Consider the following 8,790-nt stretch of genomic DNA (forward strand, 5'->3'; position numbering starts at 1 on the left):
ACTAATCGACGCCAGCGTGAGCACTTGCTGAGGAGGGCGCTGAATTACAGGAGGCCGTTGGATATGGGATTTTGTTAATTGTATGGAAATAGGGCTTAAGTTGTGATAATCGGTTTCTCGCCACGCTACAGCGAGATCCCAATTTCGCCTACAAGAGCGTGCCAGTTGCATCGCAAACTGTTTAGCGCCTGGCGCAGATCTTGTTTTGGCCTCTCCCGCTATTCACCGGCCTCGTTACGCTTTAGCGAGAGCACAATGAGGCCGGAGAAATCGGGCCGAGTGTCTCTAAGACAGTGGTGGGCAACCTGCAGCCTGGCGCCCCCATGTGGCCCATCTGAGTTCTGAGTGCAGGCCACGAGACATTTTGTTGACCGTTGTCCATACGTAGGGTGGCTACATTCCACTGATTTCCAACTGCGTAGTTTTTTCTCCTACCAGTATGACTGAAGTGATGGACACGTAAAGAAAGGACATGTGAAGTGAGGTGTATGTTAATTTCACACAACATTGACTGTGAGAGCCGTGCACTCTTTCTGTGTCCAAAGTGTAAATATTTATTTTGTTTTTACCACTTCAAGTTAATGACAGTTCTATGAATATATGAACGATTAAGCATTTTCTATAACATGTGATGAAATAATCAATATGTATTAAATGTAATCAATCTTGTTCAAGGATCATAGTTATTGACATGTTTGATTTCAATCATGCAGCCCACTGAGGTGAAGGAGTGCCACGAGTGGAAGCCACCCACTCGCCTAGGTTGCCCATCACTGCTCGAAGAGGATTAATCATGGTCATAGCAGAGTTAAATGGGAAAACTGCAGAGCTGCCACTCCATGTTCTCCGAGGAAGTTCTTGGCTGGAAAAGATAAATTTGAGCTGGAGTGCTGGGAATTGCTTAGTTGATTTAATGACAGATTTACAGACCATCATCGAAAAATACAGCAGTGTATTGAGAACACATTGGGGTCCATGAAAGGAGTACAAGTGTCCATTAAAGATCAAGCAAAACAGCCAGCCGAGTTGTCTGTTTCGAGTCCACAGCAGTACCCTATGCTATACGTCCAAAGGTAGAATCTGAACTAGTGAGGCTTGTGGAATCTTCAAACCCGTCACTACTAATGACTGGGGAACCCCTGTTGTGCCTGTGATGACACAGGATGGAACTATTTTCAGCTGTGGAGATTTCAAAACAATTATCAATCCGGTTCTATGCACAGATCAATACGTGCTATATCAATACCGTGTCTGCGTGGGTTTCCTCCGGGTGCTCCGGTTTCCTCCCACAGTCCAAAGATGTGCAGGTTAGGTGGATTGGCCAAGCTAAATTGCCCTTAGTGTCCAAAATTGTCCTTAGTGCTGGTGGGGTTACTGGGTTACAGGATAGGGTGGAGGTGTGGACTTGGGTAGGGTGCTCTTTCCAAGAGCTGGTGCAGACTCTCCTTCTGCACTGTAAATTCTATGTAATTCTATGCTCACATTGATTGAGGATTTGTTTGCAGGCCTAGCAGGAGGACAGACGTTTAGCAACATTGGGCTATCGTAGGCCTACCTGCAAATGAATGTTGCAGCTGAATCTCAACACCTGCTCACCATTATAACACATAGAGGCCTTTTCCGCTATAAGAGATTATCTTTTGGAGTAATGTCAGCACTTGCTTTATTTCAATGGTCTCTGGACTAGATCCTTAAGGGTTTATATGGTGTACCTTGTTACCATGATGATGTACTCACTAGTACCAATGAGCAGGAGCACTTACGTAACTTAGAAGCCACATTGAAACACCTTTGGATGTATGGTCTTTGTGTGAGGAAGGATAGGTGTGACTTCTTTCAAACATCATCCCAATATTTAGGCCATGTGACCGATAGCAAGGGTTTACAAAGGCACCTAAGACGATGGAGGCTTTAATGGAGGCCCCACGACCAACGAATGTAACACGGTTAAGATCATTCCTCGGGTTAATTAACTACAATGGGAAATTCGTCCCGAACCTTGCAACCCAATTTAAACCATTACATGATTTGTTGTGCGTAAAACAAGCATGGCAATGGACTCCAGAGGGCGAAAAAGCATATCAATCAGTTAAACAATCACTGAAGAAGTCAGAAGTGTTGGTAAATTTCAATCTGAATTTACCATTACAACTTGCCTGTACGGTGTTGGAGCAGTGGTGTCACATATACTACATTCAGGAGAAGAAAGACCAATAGCTTTTGCATCAGGTACCTTCACAAGTGCTGAATCTAACTATGCTCAGTTGGAGAAGGAGACACTGAGTATAATATTTGGTGTACAGAAATTTTACCAATACCTCTATGGTCATCACTTCATATTGTTGACGGACTACAGGCCCTTAACAGCTATTTTTGGGCCACACAAAGGCCTTCCAATGTTGGTGCAAGTAAACTTCAACAATGGTTTTTAGTATTATCTGCACATTCCTACGAGCTCAAATACTGTCAGTTGGAGAGCCATGCCAATGCTGATGCATTGTCACGTTTACCTTTGGCTGCTTGTCAGATACCACTCAGCAGTGAAAATATCTTCTATTGCACGCAGACAGAGCACGTTCCACTGACTGCAGCTCAGGTCCAATGACATACCGGAAATGATCCCGTGATAAGAAGGTCCTGGATATGGTATTAAAGAGGAAGACAGCGGGAATGCATCCTGAATTAAAGCCATGTATTTCCAGAAAGCTCGAGTTGACAGTACAAGGTGGATGTCTGATGTGTGGGATGAGGGTAATAATTCCTCCAAACTTGGAAGATTATTGGAACAATTACGTCAGCGGATTAACCAGAAGTCACAGTCACACAATCTGATAGTATGGATGGAGTTTCCTCCGGGGATAGTTCTGGTATCCACACCATTGGCACATTGATGCTTGTAGATAACAACTGATTTGCGAGTCATCTCCACACCAGCTCATCTTCAGTTTGTGCTGTGTAGGAGATAGGGCCGGTTTGAGCAGGTACCCACTTCTCACTAGTGGTATAGCTGCACGCCAACACTTGCTCCCTGTTTAAACAAGCATCTTCTGGGGACATCAAATTAAGGAACTTTCACAGAGCTACTTTTGGTGGCCAGGAATCAATACCCAGATAGAATAAAAAGCAGAACTGCGCCAGCCATGTGTGCAGGTAAGGAAAGCACCACTTTTTTTCCCCCTTACATCCATGGGAGTGGCCTAAAGTTCCTTGAAATGTCTACACATCAACTTTGCTGGTCAATACAAGGGGCACATTTTCATGGTCGTAGTCGACGCACACTCGGGTAAACAACCGTGGAACAAATCATTGAAAAACTCAATGAGATTCCCGCCAGATTTGGGAAAGCAGAATACATCATGAGTGATAACAGTCCACAGTTCATGGCTCAGGAATTTGAAGATTATTTCAAGGTGAATGGTATCCAACACATAAATTGTTAACATTCACCCATGAATGGTTGAGCTAAAAACTTTGGCCGGTCCTTGAAGCATGCACTGAAAGCCTCCAACGAGCAAAGTTCATTCCATCATTGCTTAACTAGTTTCTGGGAAATGTATCGCAACACCATCGATGTGACTACTCAGACTTTACCAGCTTTACTACTACCGAAGAGAAAGCTGAGAACTACATTTGATCGACTCTTACCGCAGGAGACATCCGACATAGTAGAACGCAATCAGCAGTCACAGATCCAGAGAAGAGAAGGTCATTTGAGAAGATGCTTGTTTAAACAAGGAGAGCAAGTGTTGGCGTGCAGCTATACCACTAGTGAGTGCAGCTATACCGCTAGTGAGAAGTGGGTTCCTGCTCAAACCGGCCCTATCTCCTACACGGCACAAACTGAAGAGGAGCTGGTGTGGAGATGACTCGCAAATCAATGGTTATCTACAAGCATCAATGTGCCAATGGCATGGATACCAGAACTATCCCCGGAGGAAACTCCATCCATACTATCAGATTGTGTGACTGTGACTTCTGGTCAATCCGCTGAAGCAGAGATTGTCGAGGAACCCCCTGCTGCAACTAACCTTCCTTCTGCAAAAGAGACTGTAATGCCATCCAGGATAAAGACATCCTCTGATGACTCAGAGTATACCTCCAAGGTCAGGGGCTAAATCCCTGAAGTGCGTAGGCAACCAATGTGGAATAGAGGCCCACCAGATCGCCTTTCGTATTAACTGTATATTTACTGTGTAATGATTTAATGCCTGCCCTTGTATATATGTTTAAATGACTATGTAAAAATAGGATAGTTATTTGTTATGTTGGACCTTAGAAGTAAAGGAGAAGGGATATTATATATGTGGGTTGTTGTGTTGTTGCATGGTCACTTTAAGAGTTTAGTCACGTGATAGTCTGCAAATTTATTCTGGCACCCTGAGTTCAGGCTGCGGAGCTTGCCACGTGCAGTAGAGTAAGACACAAAGGTAGAGTAGTTGAGGTGCCCTTGCGATCTCAGACCTACCTCAGCTGTGACTGTCCTACCTCTCCCAGTGCAATTGCTAAGGATCGAGGGCTGCCCACCTGGTGATAAGCTGACAGCATCCGGAGCCTGTCGGATGGCGAACGTGAGGCAGCCATTTAGGAGGCAGCCCTCCAAGACGATCACTCGACTGGTCTCACTGCAGACAAGTGTGGAGCACTGCTATTGGCAGACCTGTCCCTGCAGGATTGGGTGGTCCACCCTGAACATTTAAATGGCTTCATCCCCTGGGAATTGGGACAGGGCCTAACGTCCATGTAGGTCTGCCAACTTTCCAGGATTATTATCCCAGAGTCTCCAGGAATTAAACACGAGGCTGCTGGACACGATTGTGAACAATCAGAGATAATTAAATCATTGGCTCATTACAATTATTGTGGGTTTCAGCACTTCTTTTGCGCACTTTTGTTTTGAAGAGATTGGAGAAAGGAAAATGCCCATTAAATTAGCCTGTCAGGCAGGGTTATCATTAATGGGCAGCATGGTAGCATTGTGGATAGCACAATTGCTTCACAGCTCCAGGGTCCCAGGTTCGATTCCGGCTTGGGTCACTGTCTGTGCGGAGTCTGCACATCCTCCCCGTGTGTGCGTGGGTTTCCTCCGGGTGCTCCGGTTTCCTCCCACAGTCCAAAGATGTGCAGGTTAGGTGGATTGGCCATGATAAATTGCCCTTCGTGTCCAAAATTGCCCTTAGTGTTGGGTAGGGTTACTGGGTTATGGGGATAGGGTGGAGGTGTTGACCTTGGGTAGGGTGCTCTTTCCAAGATGCAGACTCGATGGGCCGAATGGCCTCCTTCTGCACTGTAAATTCTATGATAATCTATGAATCATCAATGCTATGTCTAACTGGCGACCCAGTAGGCTGAGGTAGGGGAAAGGATCCACTCCATCACAATGGCACTGAGAGAGTGGGAGACACATAGACACAGACAGACACACACACAGACACAGACACATATAGACAGACACATAGACACAGCCACGCATAGTCACAGACAGACACAAACATAGATGCAGACACACATAGACACACACAGAGACACACACACAAAGGCAGAGATACACAGACACAGACACACACACATAGACACAGACAGACACATAGACACAGCCACGCATAGTCACAGACAGACACAAACATAGATGCAGACACACATACACACACAGAGAGACACACACACACAAAGGCAGAGATACACACACACAAATGCAGACACACACATGGGCGGCCGCACACACACACACACACACACACACATAGACACAGACATACACATACACAGACACACACATAGACACCAACACAAACAGACACACACACCAACAGACAGAAACATACACAGATACCAACACACACATGGACACCTACACACAGACTGACACACACAAGGGCACACACACACACAGACAAATTGACCTAACCAACATTTTGAATCAGCTCTTAATGATCTATTGATAAAAGCTTCCTTGTCCCCACCCTCAGTGATGGATGGTGAAGATTCTCCTGTATTCAGTTCTGTCTCTTTATTCACACTGAAGTCCGTGAACTAGGCCAGTCTGATCTTTTCCCCTTGAAAAGTCACAGTGGGATTTCTCTCCTGGTAACTGTGTTTTCCCGGCTGAGTTCTTTTACACAGACTGACACATGTGGGTGTGACTAACACAGCTCTAATTTACTAAGTGTTCCAATCTAAACCTAAACAAACTGTGCACTGGATAGAACTTCCCAAACAGGAAACGGGGGAGGGATTCTCCGATATTGGCACCATGTCCGCCGACTGGCGCTAAAAATCACACACGCATCGCGCCACCGCAAACGTCGCTAATTCGCCGGCCCGGAATGGGCTAGCAGCAGCATGACGCTATTCGCACTGGCTCACGTGGTTCACGCCGTGCGGTGTCATTCACACCGTTCGGCGTCATGCACGCCGCACGCCGTGACGGCTCAAAGGACGTGCTGCTCCCCCCCCCCGACCAGAAGACCCGACCGGATGGCCGCCCGCCGCTCAGCCCCGAGGTTCCAGTCCCGCGACATCGAGGCGCTCCTGGACGCAGTGGAGCAGAGGAGGGAGGCCCTGTATCCCGGACACGGCCGCAGAGTTGCCCCACGCCACAGCCGGCGTCTGTGGAGGGAGGTGGCAGAGGCCATCAGCGCTGTGGCTCTGACACCACGGACAGTCACCCAGTGCCACAAGAAGGTGAACGACCTCGTCAGAGTAGCCAGGGTGAGCCCCCCCCCCCTACCCGATATCCATATCCCCCAGATCCCCCCTCCGCCATATCCCCCCTCCCCCATAACCCCCACCCCCATATCCCCCCTCCCCATATCCGCCCTCCCCCATATCCCACCTCCCCCATATCCCCCTCCCCATATCCCCCCTCCCCCATATCCCCCCACCCCTATCCCCCTCCCCATATCCCCCCTCCCCCATATCCCCCTCCCCCATATCCCCCTCCCCATATCCCACTCCCAATATCCCCCCACCCCTATCCCCCCCATATCCCCCCTCCCCCATATCCCCCTCCCCATATCCCCCCTCCCCCATATCCCCCCACCCCTATCCCCCCTCCCCCATATCCCCCTCCCCCATATCCCCCCCTCCCCATATCCTCCCTCCCCCATATCCCCCTCCCCATATCCCCCCACCCCCATATCCCCCTCCCGCATATTCCCCCTCCCCATATCCCCCCTCCCCATATCTGCGCTCCCCATATCCCCATATCCCCCTCCCCTATATCCCCCCTCCCCATATCCCTCTCCCCATATCCCCCCGCTCCCCCATATCCCCCTCCCCCATATCCCCCCCTCCCCATATCCCCCCCCCCATATTACCAATATTCCCCCCTCCCCCATATTCCCCCCTCCCCCATATCCCACTCCCCATATCCCCCCTCCCCCATATCTCCCCTCCCCATATCCCCCCTCCCCCATATCCCCCCTCCCCCATATCCCCCCTTCCCATACCCCCATATCCCCCCTCCCCATACCCTCCATATCCCCCTCCCCATATCCCCCTCCCCATATCCCCCTCCCCATATCCCCCTCCCCCATATCCCCCTCCCCCATATCCCCCTCCCCCATATCCCCCTCCCCCATATCCCCAAGTTAATCCAGCCCTAACCTTAACCTCTGCAATACACGCGCAACCGATGGCGTGCATTCATATACCTGTCTAACACTGTTGCCTTTTACCCCTGCCACCCCCTCCCCCCCACAGGAGAAGCGCGCACACAACAATAGGGAGCATGTGAGGACTGGAGGAGGCCCAGCTGATGAGAGGCCACTGACCGAACACGAGGAAAGGGCCGTGGAACTGGCTGGCGGACCTGAGGACCGGGCGGTTGCCGATGCAGAGGTCGGGGGCCCACCAGCAAGTGAGCCATCGACAGCCTGTCCCCATATCCCCCCTCCCCTATATCCCCCTCCCCCATACCACCTGATCACTGCCTGCGTGTCTAACCATGCATGCTTCATTGTGTATCGCAGGACCAAACGTCCAGGCACCCATCCCCGCAGATGCACACCGCCCGCAGGATGCCCCTCGGAGGCCACGGGAGACGGAGAGACCCGGACCCTCTGGCACACGACGCCCGCATGATGCCCCGCAGAGACCACGGGAGACGGGGAGACCCGGAGCAAGAGGGAGACGACGCACCCGTCGCGTGCAGGTGCGGCGATGCAGGCATGTGCCACCCAGCGACGAGAGGGGCAGCCACAGGCCCGCGTCACAGCCGAGCCACAAAACCACTACCCAGGACACCCCTACCCAGGACACCCCTACCCAGGAAACTGAAATACCGGACAGTGACACAGATTGGATGGGTGGAGACGAACCGCTACCCCAAAGTGCCATGGACTCAGAGTGGGACGAAGAGCACGACACAACGCCACTGCTGTCACCAACACCCCCCACCATCGCAGAGACGCTCACCTCGGTTGGGCACTTTAGTGATGAGGCGTCTGGTACACTCACTGGTGCGCACAACACAACCGTCCCGGTACAGCAGGTGGAGGTAGGAGCAGCAGAGGGGCCGGGCAGTCGGAGGGCAGTCCGGTGCATGCGAACATCTGCCGCCCAGATGGATCCCGGGTTCCTGGAGTTACCACACCCACACATAGATCCGATGCAACCACCGACCCGGAGACGAGCGAAGAGGGTGACGGCCGGCTTGCGGCGGCTGCGGTCGCAGGTGGAGGAGTCCACCTGCGTCCAGGAGCTGGCAATGGTGCCGGTCATGCGTGCCACCCAGGCCGACACCGCACGGGTGGCGTCCGCGGTGGAGGCAATGGGTGCGACGGTGTCAGA

The sequence above is a fragment of the Scyliorhinus torazame genome, chromosome 8, assembly GCF_047496885.1.
Source record: "Scyliorhinus torazame isolate Kashiwa2021f chromosome 8, sScyTor2.1, whole genome shotgun sequence".
NCBI lineage: Eukaryota > Metazoa > Chordata > Chondrichthyes > Carcharhiniformes > Scyliorhinidae > Scyliorhinus > Scyliorhinus torazame.